The sequence below is a fragment of the Triturus cristatus genome, chromosome 7, assembly GCF_964204655.1.
Source record: "Triturus cristatus chromosome 7, aTriCri1.1, whole genome shotgun sequence".
Lineage (NCBI taxonomy): Eukaryota > Metazoa > Chordata > Amphibia > Caudata > Salamandridae > Triturus > Triturus cristatus.
In genome coordinates, this window is record NC_140590.1 from 246,537,525 (window position 1) to 246,560,335 (window position 22,811).

Below are 22,811 nucleotides of genomic sequence, written 5' to 3' on the forward strand. Positions count from 1 at the left end.
GCGTTGCACATAGTTTTGGGCGTCTCTGGAAAGAAAGAGGTTTTCTCACGTCTCATGGAACTAAGATCTAACATGGACAGCTAGTCAGCGATCTATTGGAATCCCTGACCCTACCGAATGAAGTTGCGATTGTGAAGTGCAGTGCTCATCGAAAGATTACGGATGATGTTGGCCGAGGGAATGCATTTGCCGACGAGGTTGCCAAAGAGACGGCCAAGAACATGACGAGCCGAATGTATGTTGCAACGTCTGCAAGATGGATTGCTGAATCAGGAATGTGTGAGAATACGATTGACAGTGTGAAAGCAATCCAAAATGAGGCAACTGAAAATGAGAAGAATGAATGGAAGGAGAAAACGGGTAAAATGGATCCAAGTGGATGTTGGATTGATCTGTCTGAGCAGCAACGTTGGATGTTACCTGACGCGTATGTACTTGCGGTAGTCACGATGGCACATGGAGCGGCGCACATCAGTTCGAAAGGGATCTGTAAAATGTTATATCCAGTATGGAAGAACGATGGAATTACTAAGTGTGCGGAAAGAGTGGTGAAAAACTGCATGGTATGCCTGATGCATAATCCTGGCAAGGGAACCCCAACACCAACTGGTCATTTTGCTCCCCCTTCTTGTCCCTTTGAAGTGATTCAATTGGACTATATCCACATGGACAGGTGTAACAATCTTAAGTATGTCCTAGTGGTAGTATGTGCCTTTTCAAGATGGATTGAGGCATACCCACTAAAGGATAACACTGCCATGTCCACTGCCAAAATCCTCCTCAAAGAATACTTCCCTAGGTATGGTATGCCACGGATTGTTTGGTCAGACAACGGAAGTGAGTTTGTAGGGAAAGTTATGAAGAGTGTGTGTGCAGGTCTAGGAATTGTACAAAAATTCCACAGTGCGAATCATCCACAGTCAGCAGGTTTGGTGGAAGGGTACAATGGTACCCTGAAACTGAAACTTGCGAAAATTCAAGCTTCCACTGGTCTCTCTTGGCCAGACGCACTGCCTTTAGCTTTACTGTCCACCAGAGCTACTGCACACTCTCGAGTAGGGCTTAGCCCATATGAGATTGTGTTCGGTCGTCCTGCTAATGTTTGGGGAGTCCCTAGGCCTAAGGAATTCAAACAGATTGAATACCCAATGTTGATTGATTACCTTTATGACTTGACTGCTAAACTGAGCCTTATTCATCAACAGGTATTCGAATCCTTGCTTAAACTGCCGGAGAGTCCAGGTCATACGTTGAAACCCGGCGACCAGGTGGTAGTGCGGAACTTTGAACGCACTCGAAACCTTCAGCCAAGATTCGTGGGCCCGTTTCAGGTCCTCCTCGTAACCAGAACTGCAGTACGGCTAGCTGGAAGGAAGAATTGGGTGCACGCCAGCCACACAAAGCGTGTCCCTCTTCCACTCCCCTATGACAACTGGGTTAGACGAGGAATTGGTGTGTCCGAAACAGAACCTGTTCCTAGGCACATCCCTTTCAGTGATGCAGAGTACCTAACGGACCATCCACGAACCGAAACGCAGAACTTTGGCACCTCAGCAGAAACCACTCCTTTGAATCCTGAACCAAGTATTGCACAAAGTGAACACTTGTCTCCTGTGGAGTTGAACATTTCTGCACCTGTGGACCAGCTATTTCAAGACCAAACAAGACCCGGAAAGTACAGATATAATCTACGTTCTCATGTTATGAACTAATGACATTGCGTTATTACCCTTCTGGTTAAAGACTGTAAAACTGTTTTGATCATACTGCATTCCAGTCAATCAGGAAGTTTGCTAGAATTTTTATTTTTTTTATTCTTGTTTCTTTTCACCTTGCCACCTGGGTTACCGTAGGGTCGTAACGTGTGCCTTGTTTTAATTTACAGGGAATCAGACATTAGGTCGGTTTCTTCTGTTTGTCTTGGGAACTCCCAGGATAAACAGAGGTAAGTTTTTTAACAGGTACAAACCATCCGTTGCGAACGGTTGTAGAAGATGGAGCTTCCTGAATTACGACGGGTTAAAGTCATAAATGTGAACAAGACAAAATTATATGACATATTGTATAGTAAATGTTTCCTAATGCAATGTGCCCTAACACTTCTGATTGTTTTTATAACTCTAGTGGGCGGAATTATTTTTGTTATTCAATTGATCTTTGCACCTGTTACGTCCACAGTATCTCCCCATATTTCTGTTTCCCCAACTATTGGTACTATTCACTCTTTCCACCCTTTTCCTGCTCACGAGCAAGCTCGACGCTCTGAGTTTATAAATAACACTTTCATTCAGCTCTTGCACCAACATCAACTAGTGGTTAACACAACAAACTGCTGGGTATGTGGCCTGATACCACATACCATGGACAAGGGCATCCTTTATTTGGTTCTGCCTTTCAGTTATAATGGATCATTCTGGGCATTTCAGACCATGTTCGCCTATGCTCTAGAGACCTACCCTCCACGACCTCCGCGTTCCACCCGGTATAACTCTGCTAATAGAGCCTTGGTAAAAGGAATCACTGATATGGTGAGAGATGTCACTAATACTCCGTACATTCCCAAGGATGAGTTGCAAGTTTACATGGGGTGGAACATTACAGAATATGGCATTACTCTGGGTGAGAACAAACGTAAGAGCTCAACTCCGATCTGGGTCGTACCCCACCAAGGTCAGGTCTGTTTGCAAGGGAATGGGAGGAATCCGAAGGCTCGAATGGGGAAGAGTGACTGCATTGAAACATACGTGTTCCCGTCACAATCTTCCCCTGCATTCTTAGCCGCTAAGGGTACCTATTTTGTTTGTCAAGACAGAGCATATACATGGCTGCCCGCTGACTTCTCAGGCTCATGTTATATCGCTCAACTGTTACCTCCGACATACACTGCTGCACCGGATTATCACAAAACGAGAGTTGTGAGAGGTGTATTCAGTAAAGAGGATACTGCTGGCCAAGAAGCAGGAGACTTTTTCAAAGGTTTCCTCCCGTTCTGGGGGCCTATGGTCAACAGTAGAAACCTGCGTCAACTAACACGAGTAGTTGAATCCACCATTATTGAAACTACAGGTGCCCTTAGTAACCTGACAGCTGAGCTTCAAGCGGATCACCTCATGACGTTACAGAACCGTATGGTTCTTGACGTATTACTTGCAGATCGAGGTGGGGTATGCAAAATGATCCAATCAAGTTGCTGCGTTTTTATCCCAGATAATGCCCCAACAGTATACAAGGCCATCTCTAAGTTACACAAAATCTCCGACTCCATTCACGTAGAGGAAGGTGACTGGTCACTAATGGGATGGTTCTGGAACCTGTTATCTGCATGGGGGTGGAAAGTTCTAATGGTCATTGGTGTTACGTTAGTATTTTTATTCTCGTGCTGTCTCATTATTCAGTGTGGCCCTGCCTTATGTAGCGTTTGTGTTTCATCATGCGTAAGAAGACCACCTGTTTTCAGAGATACGCCACAGGATAGAGTAATGCTACAACAACATATCAGTGACCTGATGAATATAGAACTGGACTCTGACATAGAGTGAGTTGTTGCCTATGTAAGGGCAAAAGGACGGTCTGAGGTTCTGTAGCGATCCGAACCCGTAAATTCGGTATCATAGTACTGACACGATTTTGGTACCAATGAACCGCAAACGATCCATTGTATACGTGACAGTGTTTTCGCTGCGCAACTAGCACGAATTCACTGGAAACTAGGGCATTCTCTCTAAAAGTCACGGCATCCATTTTAGTTACGGCATCCATCTTGTTTCTTGCCCTCACATAGTCAATGAACGGACGATGACCCCGGCAGAGTCACCTTGTTAAGGACACGTAAGCTCGAGCCCCGAGAAAGGCTGACGCTACATGACTAGGCAGAATCAAGCTGCCTCCCTTGCCTGAGGCCAGTCCTGCCATACTGGTTCTCGTGTCCGTTGTCCTGACTGAAAGGCCGAAGACGATTGCCCTGCCCGTTTATGATCCATAAACACCTCTTATCCTACATTTCAATCCTTTGCACCTGGCTCTGCTCCTTTCTTTCTGGGCTTTTACAATGGGGAGGTTACGATTTTTATGATGGGGAGGATCAAGTAGAGAATGAAAAACTGTCGGGATGACCTGATTGAATACCGAAAACCCACAACTAATCATTGTTTGATATTTATTTATTGTCTGTTTGGGATACCGGGTTAGGCATGAGAAATATTCTTGTAATGTTGCCCCAAGACATTTTTCTTGTATTTAAGAAGCAACCCACTTAATGCAATTTGAACAGTCTCGTAGATTCTGCCTCTGTGTGGTTCCTATGATTTCTGTATCCCTGCAGTAAATAAACCTTGGTCTTTGACGCCGCCATCGAGAAGCCCGTGTCTCTGTTATTTGTGCACCGAGACAGGAGGAACTCAGGGGTCTTCGGGTGTTGTTTCCCTGACACCTCTGGACTCTTAAAAGTCCAGAACCTCAGCTGGGCCGTAAAACGCTGCTTACATACGTACGGACGTCGCGTACAGGCTGTTCCGGATCTGATTCGTAGGTTTTTTTTACCCGTACGGTCTTTTGTACGATTCGTACGGAAATAGGCTTTGTGTACGAATCGTACTTCCTAGGTTGTACGGACAGTTTACCGGGTACGAGTTGTATGGAGAAAACACTCCGTACGACGATTCGTAGGGCCTTTTTACTGGATCGGAATCGGCAACTAAATAGGGTTATAAACAAAAAAGTATGTATTCATTTGTAATGTGAATTTTCTCTCTTTGTTTCCTTAATTATCAGTCGTGGATAATTCAGGCAGCCCTAGAACACAATTAAAAATGCTTTCTAGTTATATTTGCTGTTTGAAATATACACAGATAAGTGCTGAAAATAGGGCTTTAGCTGACTTCTTATTTTTGTACCGTCTGGGACATCAAAATAATGAGGTGGCAACCGAAATCATAAGACTGGAAGTTTGTTGCAGGATCAGCACATTATTTCCTCCACTCTCGATCCCTGATTAATGCCATAATAGCAATGGTTTAACTTATATCTGAAACCCTACCCCACTTTCAATATCATGCTGAGTTAATTCAAGTGTCTGGAAATGCACCCTGCATTCAGACAACTCACTCCTCATTCTTGCCCTTCACTTTCACGCTCACACTGCACTCACAGCAATCACAATGCACTCACACTGATCACCATGCACTCACACTGATCACCATGCACTCATATCATTCACCCGCTCACCCTGCACTCACAGTGATCACTCTGCACTTACAATGCACTTGCGCTGTTCACCCTGTACCTCATCATGCAGTCACATGAGCACACTACTCACCCTGCACTCATGTGACACTTCACTGCTCAATCCGTAATCTCACTCAAACAAGCCCACCACTAACCATGCATTCATTCGTCCCACTCTGCACTTACATCTGCACCAAAATTCATACAGTCCCCTGACTCACCCTGCAGTCACTCCTCTCACCCTACTCTCACACTGTCACATCACTCACTGTGCACTCACATGGACACTCCTGCCGCCCACACAGCGCAGAGGGTTAATGTGCCTGCTACAAAGAACGTGTACCATGTAGATCGCAGAACTGAGTGTGAGTAAACAATGAGTAGCGCTAGAAAACAATGAAATATGTTTGTCAGAAAGGTGCTATAGAGAGATGAGGAAGAGTTAAGAACAATGGTTCAAGGATGGCCCAAAAGGGTCCAATAGAAAAGGTGACCCAGGCAGGGTCACTTGTTTTTTAAGATAAGTGAAATCAATTCCGTAGGGAGCAGGAGACAAAGTACGTAAAGGGTCATGTAGGTCAAAAGATAGCAGGTATTTATTTAAACAAAGTCAATTTTAGAATGCTCACAAAATAAGAAAAGCGTGGTGTGAAATAGTGATAGTAGTTTTTAAAAAGACATCGCATTGACAACAATATAGTAGTTGAATGAAAGTGGGAGGCAGGGGCTTCAAAGGTTAATTATTTGAAAACAAGCAGGCTGGCCAGCCCCAACAGCTGCAGGACGTCTCTGACTGCTCGGCCTCAGGCTCCCATTCACTGCCCTGTCGCCCCTCTAAAGAAAATTACATTCTCCAGGCGGATCTATGTACTGCCAAGCTGCTTGTTTTCAAATAATTAACCTTTGAAGCCACTGCCTCCCACTTTGGAGACTCTAGGAACTTTACGGGCAGTTTAACTTCAAAATACATGCTCACCACTGTCCTGAAGATGAACCCCAATAATTGGGTTCGAAACGCCGTCGACCACCCCACAACATGAATTCTTTATAACTTGTAAAGATCAATTATGGAATTCAACTACTATATTGTTGTCAATGCGATGTCTTTTTAAAAACTACTATCACTATTTCACACCACGCTTTTCTTATTTTGTGAGCATTCTAAAATTGACTTTGTTTAAATAAATACCTGCTATCTTTTGACCTACATGACCCTTTACGTACTTTGTCTCCTGCTCCCTACGGAATTGATTTCACTTATCTTAAAAAACAAGTGACCCTGCCTGGGTCACCTTTTCTATTGGACCCTTTTGGGCCATCCTTGAACCATTGTTCTTAACTCTTCATTATCACCCCAGGTTCACATATCGGGGTACCCTTGTCTCCTAAAACCTCATAGAGAGATGAGGTGCATTGTTGGTGAGTGGTAGTGAGGGAATTCATGGAGAAGGAGGAAATGGGGGCGGGGCGCAAAAATAGACTGTTGCACCGTGTGCGACCAGTGCTAGGGTGAGCCCAGGCTGAGAATGTTAGCCACCCCACCCCCCGAAGTTCGGGTCTAGTTGTGCCCCTGCCTGAGTGCAGTGGCGGCTCGCCGAGGGAGTGCTGCGGGGCGGTAGGGCGGGGGGCTAGTGGACTCGAATAAACGACGGACAGAACTCAGAGTAAGGCTTACTCTGAGTTCTGTCTGTCGTATGTCCCCCGCCCACCGCTCCGCAGCACTCCCTCGGCGAGCCGCCACTGCCTGGGTGTAAGTTACAAGTTATATGTCCTGAGGGTAACAGCAGCAGCTCCCCTCACAAAGGACAGGCTCCGGGGTGTAAGTAATAGTCCTGGCGGTAACTGTGGTAGGCCCATCAGAAAAAGACTTGCTCCTGGGTGTGAATGACATGTTCTGAGGGTGAGAGCAGCATGGTCCTTGACAAACGGCACCGCGTCCACAATCCACCCACCCTGCTGCTCATCATGTAACGTAGAATTGGATTACACACCTAGCACATTTATTTTTGTACACATGAAAAATATTACTTTCAATGCTTCTCCTTCTATATGTGTGTGAAACTCTTCGTGTTTTTCCTTCTACTATGTCCAAAAAAAAAACAAAGACCAGTCTAGTGTGTTTGGATTCTTCCGCTACCAATCTGCGTTCCGCAACCGCTCTTTTGAGACATTTTCTTCCATGAACTTAGGCAGGAAGCCAAATTCATTCGTGAGTACGCAAGGTCACGCACGCTTCTGCCTGCCTCGTGAGGGGAACCTTCAAAAAGAAAGTTTCTCGTTTGCTGCTAAACAGAGACTTAAACACAGTCCGACTCGAGACATGTTCCTATGGGGGATTCACGAGGATGCCCTGTGGCTGTTTTACAACACCACGCGCCTCCTCCAAGGTGCGCTAATAATTGGGTTATTAACAAGGCCATTGACCCCCTGCAAAGGTGTGAAATAGTTCGCCGGGTTTGCAAATGTACGCTAATGTGCCCTCAGGAAAAAATCCGGGCACTTGAAAGTCGCGCCTATTTCATTGTAAACCGACAGCACAATAAACACGGAAGAAATATCTGTGTGGTGCGCTCAATTAAAACACGATGATCAACAAAATAGATTTAACATGCTGCAATGGTCATTATTGTCATGGTGCACACTGTTGTAAGATGTGTGATCCGTAGAAGAAGAATTGATCACAAAAAATACTTTGTGCACACAGTACCAAGAGATATCAGCATCAGCGCAGAAACATTATAGCGCCTGCAGACCCGGACTTTCGAGCACATTTTTTGATAGTTGAAAAAATATTATTTACATGTGTGTCAAAGCATAAACAGTCCAAAATGAAGAGATTTTCTAACTGCTGCCTTTCCACAGTTACCCTCCGGACATGTACCAAGTAAGCCTGTCCTTTTTTAAAGGTCCCACTGTGGTCACTGTCAGAACATATTACTTATAACTTACAACCAGGCACTTGTCCTTTGTGTGGCCTCACCCTGATCACTGCCTTGATGTATAGCCTGTAACTTGCACACAGAAGCCTGTCCTATGTGAAGGGCCCCACCTCGGGTTAGCGTCAGTATGCATAACTTGTAATTTACACCCAGGAGCCTGTCCTGTGCTGAGGACTCCACTGCCATTACTGTCAAGACATATATTGTTAAACATGAACCCACAACCATCTCTTGTGTGGAAGACTCTGCTGCGCTTGGCATCATTACATTTCTAAAAACCACCAACTCCACCACTGTTTCCACCACTGCCATAACCACCCCCGCCATGAACATCTCAGCATTATCACCACCATCATTACTAAAGCCACCATTATGACTACCATCTCCATTAACACCACACCATCATTGTCCCATTACCATTACCAGCACCACTACCATCACCAGTACCACAACAGCCTCACTATTACCAACCGCTCTCAACGTAACCTACACCTTTACCACCATTACTTTCATCACCACTTAGTAGTGGTGATGATATCCCTATCACCAATACCATTACCACCAACATTACCACACCATGAGAACCACCATCACTATTACCACCTTCACAACCACTGTAACCACCATCATAACCGATACAACGATGACCACCACAGTCACCACTACCATCACCATCAACACTATCACCACCATATTTTAAAGCTTCAGTCACTAATCTCGCTGTTCAAGACCTCCCAGACGCATTGTGGGTAACAGAGTGCTCTATAAATGATCAATCAGGCAATCACCCATTACTATCACCTCTACCATTACCACCACCACCCCCACGGTACCATTACCACCACCTTAACCACCACCATCATAAACGCCTCACCATTGCCTCCACCATTGCTGCAACAATCACCACCATCGTCATTACCATCAGATTCACCATAACAGCACCACTATCACCACCCTTAGCACCACTTTCGGCACCACTATCACTACAACTCCACAACTACCACATCACCAATGTCACCACCATTATCATCACTATCATCAGTGTTACCCTCATACCAGTACCACTGCCACACCATCACACCATTATTACCATAGCCTACATCATTACCACCATCACCACCTTAACAAAACCACCACCAATACCATCACCACCATTATTTCCACCACTGCCACCAACAACATTACCACGATAATTACAACATCACTCTTCCGCCACCATTACCAATGCCACTATCACCACGAACATCACCACCACTATTACCACCACCACCCCACGACTATCACTGCTACTATTACAAAATTCTCACTCGTTTATGTGTAGGAACATTAGGGCAGCATCAAATTGGGCCAGTCGGTTTATTTTCCGGCCACCTCATTATGTTGGAGGCGGTCAGAAAGTAAACCGGCCGTTCATCTGGCTGGCTTTACAGGTAAGTTAACATATAAATTAATAAACACATTTCGTTTCGTGCACTGCATCCCCAAATGCGATGCAATGCACGCAACGAAATTCGTTTTATTAATTTATATGTTAACTTACCTGTAAACCTCCATAATCCATAGTTTACTACCCCCCACCCTGCCCCTCCCCCTCCCCACGTCACCGCCCTGCAGTTACTCCTACTACCAACCGCGGCTGACCTTGAGGTGCCTGCCAAGGGATGCAGGGATGAAATGCACCTCCCTTTCCTCAATGGTAGCTTGCGTTACGGCCGGTTTACGGACCTAACTGTGTTCGGTCACATTGAAATCAGTCAGACGGGACCGCCGACTAGGTGTCGGTTGGTCTCATGACCGAATCAGTGTTGGGTGGAAGTGATTCCGCCTGACATCATAATAAGCCCCTAGATGTTTAAGAGTGTTGTGCGTGTGCTATCAGCATCAAAATATTCTTAAATGCTGGATTTGCTAATGCTTGTTTATCTTTAGGGCTGGGCTCACTGAATAGTACAATAAGGTTATGTTCTCGAATTGCAAAATGTATCCAAAGAAGCTCGAATGAAATTCATCACTTGTACATTGTGTGACGCACATCCACCGCGGATGCCTCAGAACCCTGGCTGGATGTTATTATTCGGCTGTTCGACGAGCCTTGCCCTGATTCTCCTCACAGCGACAAACCATGGTGAGAAATGGCCTGGGTAATGCAATAGAAACCCACACAGCATCTGCAGGGGCAGACTACTTCCGCTCCCCAGGCCCCACTACAGGCATAATGGAGCGGTGTCTGCACAGGCATCCATGTATGACTACCCTCCGAGGACAGCTCTTCTGGTTTTAATCTAATATCTCCTGAAAGACTGTGGTTTAGCTAGAATGACTTTCTAATCTTCTTTGCAAGTCCTCTGGGAGATTAATCTTCACATGCAAACTGCAAGAGTCTCTCCGCAGGTCGGCTTTGGTGGGAGCGAAGAGTTCTCCTGGGCGAGAAGGAAAGCATGAATTACGATGTGAAATGTAATGCTGCTTGTGTTCCTGGAGGGACTCCTGGCGTAGATGTGGAGGACAGGTTTCCTTTCTGGTGTGCTGGGTGAGTGGCTGGTAGGTTCCGTCTGCATGCAATGCACTGTGCTCCGCAGTATGTAGTGCGTTTGATGACTACCCGGTAGGACCCACGCATTCAGCACGCTCTGTGAGTGGCTGGTAGGTTCTGTTTGTATGCAATGCACTGTGCTCCGTGGCATGTAGTGAGTTGGATGAGTACCCAGTAGGACCCACGCATTCAGCGCGCTCTGTGAGTGGCTGATAGGAACAATCTGCATGCAATGCACTGTGCTGTGCTCCGTGGCATCTAGTGCACTGGATGAGTACCCAATAGGACCCGTGCATGCAGCACGCTCTGAGAGTGGCTAGTGGGTTCTGTCTGCATGAAATACACTGTCCTCCGCGGAATGTAGTGCATTGGATGAGTACATGGTAGCACCCGTTGATGCAGCATGCTAGGGGAGCGGGTGGTAGGTTCCATCTGCATGCAATGCACTGTGCTCGGCGGCATGTAGTGCATTGAATGAGTACTCAGTAGGACCCATGGATGCAGCGTGCTAGATGAGTGGCTAAAAGGTTCCGATTGCATGCAATGCACTGTGCTCCACGGCATGTAGTGTGTTAGATGAGAACCTAGTAGGACCCGTGGATTCAGCATGCTGCGTGAGTGGCTGGTAGGGTCCGTCTGCATACAATGCACTGCCATCCATGGCTTGTAGTTCATTGGGTGAATAACCTGTAGGATCCCTGGATGCAGAACGCTCTGTTAGAGGCTGATAGGTTCTGTCTGAATGCAAGGCACTGTGCTAGGCGGCATGTAGTGCATTGGATGAGTACCCAGTAGGACCCATGGAAGCAGCATGCTGAGTGAGTGGCCAGTAGGTTACAGATCCAAACGACCCTGACACTGCCGCTCGCAACCTCAGACAGTGGATCAACGACTGCGCCAACACCCTCGCCCCGCTCAAGAAGCCCTCCAACACCCACACTAGCAATAAAGCCAGCTGGTTCACCGAAGACCTCCAGGCCTCCAAGCAAACCTGCCAAAAACTCGAAAAAAACTGGATCTGTGAACAAACACCGGAAAGCTACACAGCCCACAAGAACGCCACCCGCAGACACCACCACCTCATCAGATCCGCCAAAAGGACCTCCTTCAAAGACCGCCTAGACAACAAAGCACACAACAGCAAAGAGCTCTTCAACATCGTGAAGGAACTCTCCAACCCCAGCTCCAACACCAATGACATCCCACCTTCACAAGACCTGTGCGACTCGCTGGCCACTTTCTTCCATCGCAAGATCGCATACATCCACAACAGCTTCAACGCCGTCATCACCCCGGCAACCACTGAGACCCCCGCTCCCACGACCAACACCCGCACCAACCGTCTGATCGCCTGGACCAACATCATTGACGATGACACCATCAAGATCATAAACACCGTCCACTCCGGATCCCCGGAAGACCCCTGCCCACACCACATCATCAACAAAGCCAGCAGCACCATCGCACCCCATCTCCGGAAAACCATCAACATCTCCTTTGATACAGCGACCTTCCCGGAGAGCTGGAAGCATGCAGAGATCAACGCCTTACTCAAGAAACCCAAGGTGGACCCCAAGGACCTCAAGAATTTCTGACCCATCTCCCTGCTCCCGTTCCCGGCGAAGATCATCGAAAAGGCCGTCAACAAACAACTGACCAGCTTCCTCGAGGAGAACAGCATCCTGGACCCGTCCCAGTCCGGGTTCCGCAGCAACCACAGCACCGAAACTGTCCTCATCGCCTCCACCGATGACATCAGGACCCTGCTAGACAACGGAGAAACCGCGGCCCTCATCCTCCTGGACCTGTCAGCACCTTCGACACGGTCTGCCACCGCACACTACGAACACGCCACTAGGACGCTTGAATTTAAGAGAAGGCCCTGGACTGGACCTCCTCCTTCCTCTCTGGTAGAACACAGAGCGTCCGCCTCCGCCCCTTCTGCTCCGAAGTCACCGAGATCATCTGCGGCGTACCCCAAGGCTCATTCCTCAGCCCAACGTTGTTCAATGTCTACATGGCACCGCCCCCCCACATTGCATGACAGCACAACCTCAACATCATCTCCTACGCCGATGACACCCAGCTGATCCTCTCCCTCACCAAGGACCCCCACACCGCCAAAACCAACCTCCACGAAGGAATGAAGGCTGTCGCCGACTGGATGAGGAACAGCCGACTGAAGCTGAACTCGGGCAAGACGGAGGTCCTCATCCTCGGATCCACCCCCTTGGCCTGGGACGACTCCTGGTTGCCGACTGCACTAGGAACACCCTCAACATCCACCGACCACGCACGCAACTTAGGGGTCATCCTCAACTCTACCCTCTCCATGACGAAGCAGGTCAACGCCGTCTCCTCCTCCTGCTTCAACACCCTCCGCATGCTTCGCAGGATCTTCAAGTGGATCCCCACCGAAACAAGAAGGACGGTCACCCAGGCCCTCGTCAGCAGTAGACTGGACTATGGAAACACACTCTACACAGGAGCCCCGGCCAAACTCCTGAAACGGCTTCAACGCTTCCAGAACGCCTCCGCACGCCTGATCCTCGACAACCCTTGCAGCAGCAACATCACACCCCACCTGAGAGACCTGCACTGGCTCTCTGTCAACAAGAGGATAACCTTCAAACTCCTCACCCACGCACACAAGGCACTCCACAACACCGGACCGACGTACCTCAACAGTCGACTCAGCCTCTACACCCCCACCCGCCAGCTCCGCTCCGCAGACCGTGCCCTCACCACCGTCCCCCGCATCCGAAGAGTGACCGCTGGCAGCAGATCATTCTCCCACCTCGCAGCCAAGACATGGAACACCCTCCCCATCCGCCTACGGCAGACCGAATACCTTCTGACCTACAAAAGACTTCTCAAGACCTGGCTCTCCACCTCCCGCCCCAGCGCCTTGAGACCCTCACGGGTATGTAGTGCGCTTTACAAATGCCATGATTGATTGATTGAATGCACTGTGTTCCACGGCATGTATTGCGTTGAATGAGTACCCAGTAGGACCCATGGAAGCAGCATGCTGAGTGAGTGGCCAGTAGGTTACAGATCCAACCGACCCCGACACTGCCGCTCGCAACCTCAGACAGTGGATCAACAACTGCGCCAACACCCTCGCCCCGCTCAAGAAGCCCTCCAACACCCACACTAGCAAGAAAGCCAGCTGGTTCACCGAAGACCTCCAGGCCTCCAAGCGAACCTGCCAAAAACTTGAAAAAAACTGGATCCGTGAACGAACAACGGAAAGCTACACAGCCCACAAGAACGCCACCCGCAGACACCACCACCTCATCAGATCCGCAAAAAGGACCTCCTTCAAAGACCGCCTAGACAACAACGCACACAACAGCAAATAGCTCTTCAACATCGTGAAGGAACTCTCCAACCCCAGCTCCAACACCAACGACCCGAGGTTGCAGCACGCTCTGTGATTGGCTAGTAGGTACTCTCTGAATGCAATGCACTGTGCTCCGCTGAATGTAGCGCATTGGATGAGTACCCGGTAGGATCAGTGGATGCAGCGTGCTGGGTGAGTTGCTGGTAGGTACCATCTGCATGCAATGCACTGGCCTCCGTGGCATGTAGTACATGGGTGAGTACCTGTTAGGATCCATGGATGAAGCATGCTGGGTAAGTGGCTGGTAGGTTCCGTCGGTATGCAATGCACTGCCCTCGGTGGAATATAGTTTGTTGGATGAGTACCCGGTAAGACTCAGTGATGCAAAATACTGGGTGAATGGCTGGATGGTACTGTATGCATGCAATGCACTGGCCTCCATGGCATGTAGTTTGTTGGATGAGTACCTAGTTAGACCCATAGAAACAGCGTGCTCCACGTGTGGCTGGTAGGTTCCATCTGCATGCAATGCACTGTACTATGTGGCATGTAGCGCACTGGATGAGTACACAACCGGACCTATGGATGCAGCATGCAGGGTGAATAACCTTTAGGTTTAATGCATGAAGTGAGCAGGGTGAGTAGCTTTTAGACTCTCATCATGTGGCATGCTGGGTGAGTAGCCTTCTGGCTCTGTGCATGCAATGTCGTCTCTCAATATAGTGTGCCTGGTGAATAATAGAAGTTCACAGCATGATATTTGCAGGGCGAGTTGCTTTCAGGCTCTCTGCCTGCAGCGTGCTGGGTGAGTAGCCTTCAGGCTCTCTGCATGCAGTGTGCTGGGTCAGTAGTCTTCAGGCTCTCTGTATGCAGTGTACGGGGTAAGTAGTCTTCAATCTCTATACTTTCAGTGAGCTGGGTAAGCAACTTTAAGGCTCCCTGCTTCAGTAGGGTCTCACCAAGCAGTAGACAGTGGAAGATGCCAAGCAACCATGTTCGCATGTATCGCGCTGGGTGAGTAGTTGTGAAGTCACCTCTGCATCCAAGACACTTGGTGGCTAAAAAAAACAGAGTTATCGATGAATTGCACAGACGAGTAAGTGATAAGCCACCTCTAATAGACATTCCCTGGGCTACCACTGCATGCAGTGCACTGCATGATTAGCTGTAAAGTCATTCCGGCATGCAGCAAGGCGAGTGGGTAGCCACAAAGCCACCACTACATGCATTATTCCTAGTAAAAGTCCATGAATTCTGCTCTGCTGAAAGCAAACTGGATGAGAAGCTGTGAATTATGAAACCACTGCTTCAGGCAGGGCCCTGTGTGAGTAGACATTCAGCCACCTCTGCATGTAGTCCAGTGGGTGCGTAGCTCTAAAGCTGCCCATGAATGTGGGGCACTGATGAGTAGCTGTGAGTAGAGCTCAGGGTGAATAGCACTGAAGACTGGTCTGCATGCAGCTCATCGATGTGTAATCATGAACCTAACCATGAATGCGGGGCACTGATGAGTGTCTTTGAAGTCCCCTCTGTAAGTAGAGCACAGGGTGTATAGCCGTGATGCCACACTTGTATGTAGGACATCGGGCGAGGAACCATTAAACTACCCATGAATGCAGTGCACAGATTAGCAGCTGCTAGACCCTCTGTGTAAGAATAGCACTGGGTGAATACCATAAAGTCACCTCTTTACCCAGCATATTGGTGAGTAGCCATGAACCTACCCATGAATTCAGTGCACAGATTAGCAGCTGCTAGACCCTGTGTAAGAAGAGCACTGGGTGAATACCATGAAGTCACCTCTTTACCCAGCATATTGGTGAGTAGCCATGAACCTACCCATCAATTCAGTGCACAGATTAGCAGCTGCTAGACCCTCTGTGTAAGAAGAGCACTGGGTGAATACCATGAAGTCACCTCTTTACCCAGCATATTGGTGAGTAGCCATGAACCTACCATGAATTAAAATCAGTGCACAGATGAGCAGCTGTGAGGTCACCTGTGTGAGTGGAGCACTCAGAAAATTACAGTGAAGCCATGCCTGCAGGCAGCACTTTTGGTGAGTAACCATGAACATACCCACAAAACCAGTGCACTTGTGATATCTCCTCTGTAAGTAGAACCCCAGGTGAATAGCCATTAAGCCGATTTTGCACGCAGCACATTGAATAAGTAACCATGAACTTATCAAAGACTGCAGGGCTAAGATGAGTAGCTGTGAGGTCACCTCTGTAAGTAGAGTACTCAATGAGTAGTGGTGAAGCCACCTTTGTATGCAGCATATTGGAGTAACCACGATTACCCATGAATGCAGTGCACTGGTCAATATCTGTGAGGCTTCCTCTGCAAGAAGAGCTCGGGTTGAGAAGCCGTGAAGCCACCTTTGTATGCAGCACATTTGGTGAGCAGCCAGGAATATACCCTTGAATGCAGTGTACTGATGAATAGCTGTGAGGTAACCTCTGTAGATAGAGCACTGTATGAGTAGCCGTGAAGTCACCTTTGTATGCAGCACATTTGGTGAGCAACAAGGAATATACCCTTGAATGCAGTGCACTGAGGAGTAGCTGTGTGGTCACCTGTGTAAGTAGAGCTCTGGATGAGTAGCTGCGAAGCCACCTTTGCATGCAGCACATTGGGTGAGCAGCCAGGAATATACCCTTGAATGCAGTGCACTGATGAGTAGCTGTGAGGTAACCTCTGTAGATAGAGCACTGGATGAGTAGCCGTGAAGCCACCTTTGTATGCAGCACATTTGGTGAGCAACCAGGAATATACCCTTGAATGCAGTGCACTGATGAGTAGCTGTGAGGTCACCTGTGTAAGTAGAGCTCTGGATGAGTAGCTGTGAAGCCACCTTCACATGCAGCACAGTGGGTGAGTGACCATAAACCTACCCATGAATGCAGTGCACTGATGTCGCTGTGATGTTAAATCTGTAAGGAGAGCACTGAGTGAAAAGCTGTGAAGCCACATCTGCACACGGCCCATTGGATAAGTAACCATGAACCTACCCATGAATGCAGTGCACTGGTGAGTAGCTGTGAGATCACCTATGTACGTAAAGCACATGATGAGTAGCTGTGAAACCACCTCTGTATGCTACACATTGAGTGTGTAACCATGAACCTATCCAAGAATGCAATGCACAGATGAGTAGCAACAAGGACAACCCTGTAAGGAGAGAACTAGGTGAGTAGATTGAAATCCATATCTGCATGCTGCACATTGAGTGTGTTACCATGAACCTACCCTTGAATGTACTGCAGGGATGAGCAGTTGTGAGATCACCTCTGAAATGTATCCCCTGGGTGAATAGCCATGAAGCCACCTCTGCACGCAGCACATGAACCGACCAATGGATGCGGTGCAGTTATCATTAGCTTTGAGACCAGCTCTGTAAGTAGAGAAGTGGATGAGTAGCTGTGAAGCCACCATTGGGGGAGTAACCTTAACCTACCCAGGAAGCAAGTCTACTGGTTAGCAGCTGTGAGGTCTCCTCTGTTTGTAGATCACGGGGTGAATACCATAAATCCAACTCTGTATGCAGCACATTGAGTGAGTAACCATAAATATACCCTTCCATGTGGTGAACTGCTGTGAAATTAACTGCATAGGTAGAGCTCTGGATGATTAGATGTGTAGCAATCTCTACATGCAGCACATTCGGTGAGTAACAATGAACTTATCCATGAATTCAGTGCACTGATAATTAGTGGTGAGGTCACCTCTGTGGATAGAGCACTGGATGAGTAGCCATGAAGCCACCTTTGTTTATACCACATAAAGTGAGTAACCATGATAATCCATGAATGCAGTGCACTGGTCAATATCTGTAAGGTCTCCTCTGTAACTACAGCTCTAGCCTAGTAACTGTGAAGCCACCTTTGCATGCAGCACATTGGGTGTGCAGTCAGGAATATACCCTTGAATGCAGTGCACTGATGAGTAGCTGTGAGGTCACCTGTGTAAGTAGAGCTCTGGATGAGTGGCTGTGAATCCAAATAAGCATGCAGCACATTTGATAAGTAACTATGAACCTACCCATGAATGCAGTGCACTGATGCGTTGCTGTGAGGTCACCTCTGTAGATAGAGCACTGGATGAATAACCAAGAAGATACCTTTGCCTGTAGCACATTGGGTGATTGACCATGAACCTACCCATGAATGCAGTGCACTGGTCAGTACTAGTAGATGTGTAAGTAGAGCACTGGATGAGTAGCTATAGAGCCACCTCTAGATGCAGCACATTGGGTGTGTAACCATGAACCTACCCATGAATTCAGTGCACAGAAGAGTTGCTACAAGGTCACTCTAAAAGTAGAGACCTGGGAGAATAGCTGCGTAGCCACCTCTGCATGCGGCACCTTCGGTGAATTACCATGGACTAACCCATGAATGCAGTGCACTGGTCGGTAGCTTTGAGGGCACATCTCTAAGTAGATCACTGGGTGAAAATGGTAAGGCCACCTCTGCAGGCAGCACATTGGGCGTGCAACCATAAACCTATCCATGAATGCAATGCATTGAGTAGATACTGGGTCACCACTTTGTATGGAGCGCTGTGTGAATAGCTTTTTAGCCACCTTTAATGCAGCATAATGGGTGAGTAGCCTTGAAGCTACCCATAAATGCAGTGCACAGAGGAGCAGTTGTGAAGTCAACTTTGTAATTAGAGTCATGGGTGAATAGCTGTAAAGCTATCTTACGGGCTACCTAAGGTACATAAGAATATTGTTGACCCCCCCCCCCCATGCAACCTAATGTGTCCGGAATTGATTCAATCACAGAGCCATTGAGTAAATATGTTGATCGGTTCATTAGACCTTTAGTTAAGGAACTACCTTCATACATAAAGGATACTACAGATATGATTTCAAAGGTAGAAGGACTTAATTTTGACAGAGAACAACAATGGTTAGTATGTTTGGACATTGAGTCCTTATATACTAACATACCACAACAAGATACGGTTGAAATGATCAGGGATATATTTAGCCAAGAAGACAAAGATCTATCCCCCTTGGAGGTATTCATTGTGGAATGTATTGAAATCATTCTTATGAATAATATTTTTTTGTTCAATAATAATTTCTACTGTCAGACTAAGGGTACCAGTATGGGAGCCACGTGTGCTCCCAGTCTGGCATGCCTTTATGAAGGAAGATTTGAGGAACGACACATTTATAAGGAAATCAGCCCTTACTTTGAAAATATCAAACAGTGGTCTAGATTTATAGACAATGGGTTTTTTATTTGGCAGGGAGATGAAATTGATCTAGTATCTTTTTTAGAATGGCTCAACTGTGGGGACGACAATCTTAAATTTACAGCAAGTAGAAGTCAGGATTCTGTCGATTTTTTAGATATTACAATAAAAGCCAAAGAGGATATACTGTCCGTTGAATTATACACCAAACCATCAGACAAGTACACCTTACAGCACCATACTAGTCGTCATCCAAAATGTCAGAAGGATGGTATTCCTTTTAGTCAATTTTTACGCATTGGACGTAATTACAGTGACAGAAAAGACTTTGAATTTCATGCACTAACTTTACAACAGAAGTTACTACAACGAGGATACCCTAAAAAGCTGATAAAAGACGCCTACAAGAGAGCAAAATATTATAATCGTGAAAGTCTCTTTGAGATTAATGAGAAGTCTAACAATGTAGAACAGGGAATTGTTATGGTCACAAATTTTAAAGAGATTAGTAACAAACTGAAAACTTGATTAATAAGAACTGGTTCCTCTTGAATAAACCAGGAACTGTGCCCTTGAGCAAGCCAACGTTTTCATATAGAAGAAACAAATCTATTCGTAATCATTTAGTGAAAACGTTTAGAGAACCTAAGACGAGCATTCAAACCAATATTCAGGATGGTACAAAACTGAAAGGGAACTTCCCATGCAGTACCTGTACACACTGTAAGACGATAATCAGAGAGCGGAGAGTGGAACTTAATGACATTTCACACTGGATGAATGAAATGGTAAACTATAGAACGAGAAATGTTGTGTACCTAATTGTTTGCCCCTGCCAGAAGGGATATATAGGGAAAACAAGTAGAGAAATGCGACTGCGTTTAACTGAACATAGATCAGCATTGAAAAATAATAAGAAAAATGCCCCACTTGTTGACCATTGGTCAGAGATGAATCACAAGAAAGAAGACCTCAAGTGGTTCATCTTGGAAAAAATGAAAGTATCAGCACAGGGAGGAGACATTGATAAAAAAAGGAAACAAAGAGAACAGTTCTTCATGTCCAGATTTAAAACCTACCATCAGGGTCTTAACAATAGAGAGGAGTGGGAAAGACTCATTAGATGAGCACATTGAAAATTGATGTAGAGTTATGAGTACCCACATAATAATCAACCTGAGATTACCATCAGATTCAGTTTATCTCTTTTTTTTATTATTATTTTTTATTTAAAATTTTATTTATATATTTTATTTTTATTAAAAAAAAGTTTTAAGAAACTAGGTGAGCAAAGAGATATACAGCCAGAACATTAAGATACATATATAACAATACTAAAAACCAGTCGGGTGGTGTATCGAGGCTGGATAATACCAAGGAATTTGATAAGGAATATGTTACTTAGTAGTAAGAGCTACAAATATGCCAATTGTGGCAGAGTTGATATCATAGTTATTAGGTCTGGGTGTAATAAAATGTAGTTGATAAAATCTGTATAAAAGCATAGATAAGAATCTGACGAGTATATCTAGGACTGAAGTACAATCGCAGATGTTGCTATAACATTAGAGAGGCACAATTAGAACATATATTAAAAACCAAATCACTGATAACATTATGTGCCAATAGATATAAATTATATTATGTCTAATATTAGGATCACAGATATGTTATAATAATAGTTAATATAGGACGTCGGTGTGCGTGACAATATTGGTTCAATAAAGTTTATTTAGGGATCACTCGACTATACATTAATTCAAACTACTAAAATGGCTGCACGTAGCGTCAACACGTACGTTGACGCATGAGCAGAGCATTTAAACGCGAGCAACACGGTGGTGGCGTTTTTTGCATAATAAATCAGAATCCCGGTAGCAGAGACGCTGCGCATCGAATACGGTAAGGAGACTTAATAGCTCCCGAGTAGTTAACAGGCGCTCTTACAAACGAGGGATGAAAGCTTATTTTTTTGATGCACCAACGGGGGCTCGAATGCTGAAGTAATGCTTTAGAAGTGGAAACTATTATGCACATAGACCTTTGGGCTGCTCTCTATATCTATTTTTTATTATTTTTTATTATTTTGGTCAAAATGAAAGGCTGATGGCTACTATTTCTTGGAAGTCAATCCGCAATACAACCTTGTTATGCGGGCTTTGATGAAATTGACTCGTAAAAAAGAGATAACGCTGCGACAATTACTGACTCAGTGTGATTTTTCTAACAAAGGAAAATAATGTCTGTTAACAGATTAAACAAATAAGGGGCATTTGAAGAATAAACTGCATTTCAATGGTGTAGTGTATTTTTGAAAATGTAAAATATGTGAGAAATAAGTTATTTTAGCCTAATCTGTCAATGCCAGTATGTAAACTTTTGACTGGCACACACAATAAATTGAATGTCTAGTGCATCTGAACTATTTAAAACATCTATAAAGTATGGTCTAATTAGGTGTGTAATCATTCAATAAATGTCTGAACGAAGCCTAGTAGGCTAAATAGGGATTGATTTATGAACTAAAATCACCCCTTGGGCTGTTTTTTGACTTTAACTCTAGGAGTCTACTTCTGATCAAATTGAAAAAAGGCAGTAGTATCTTCAAAGGCGGGATATCGTACTGGGTTTTAACTAAAAAGGCTACGATTTAGAAAATATTTAGAAAACATTGGCCTCTCACGAGTGAGTGAATTTATATAAATCTTGCATTAAGAAATAGGTCTAAATGCAAATTGATTGCATCTATTCAAATTATGTATATATTCATTGATTAAATAGGGTGAAGGAAATCTGTACCCCTCATCATTCTTCAATACCGGCTTTTAACTACAAAAAGGCTACGATTTAGAAAATTTAGTGAAAACATTGGCCTCTTACGGGTGAGTGAATTAATGTAAATCTTGCACTAAGAAATAGGTTGAGATGCAAATTGATTATTTTCATTGAAATTATATATATCCTTTGATTAAATAGGGTGAAGGAAATCTATACCCCCATCATTCTTCTAAAAGTATAATAATATGAAGTCATACATTTTATGTAAGTATAGTAAAATAATTTATGAGGTTAATGTACACTTCTTGCACTGGAGCCTGATTGATAATAGCATTATTAAAATCATAAATTTCCCTAGATTCTATGGTCTGACGAAGATATATACAGCTGGATTTATAAAAATAGTACTACAGTTCTACAACGTACTCCACGGTAAGCTATGGGGGTCAAAATATGAGTTAGAAACCGCTTCAGAATACTATACCCTTGTTGACAGAATGAATCTATTTGTCATAGAGGGTTGAGCAATATGTGCAATGTAATGTATACTGTAGAATCATGTTTTAGACATGTATTGACGTAATTGCACTTAAGCGTTGAGCATGGAGGTTTTTGTGTAGCTGCACGCCATAATATTACGATGAAGAATTACATTGAACCAAAGAAAATTCAATTCTGAGCACACGTTCGGCATCTAATTGTATGTATCTTTTATTTTTAGATTTATTGGTTTGATATAAAGAGCACTTTGTGATTTTATGTTGTGGGTCCTGAAAAAGGT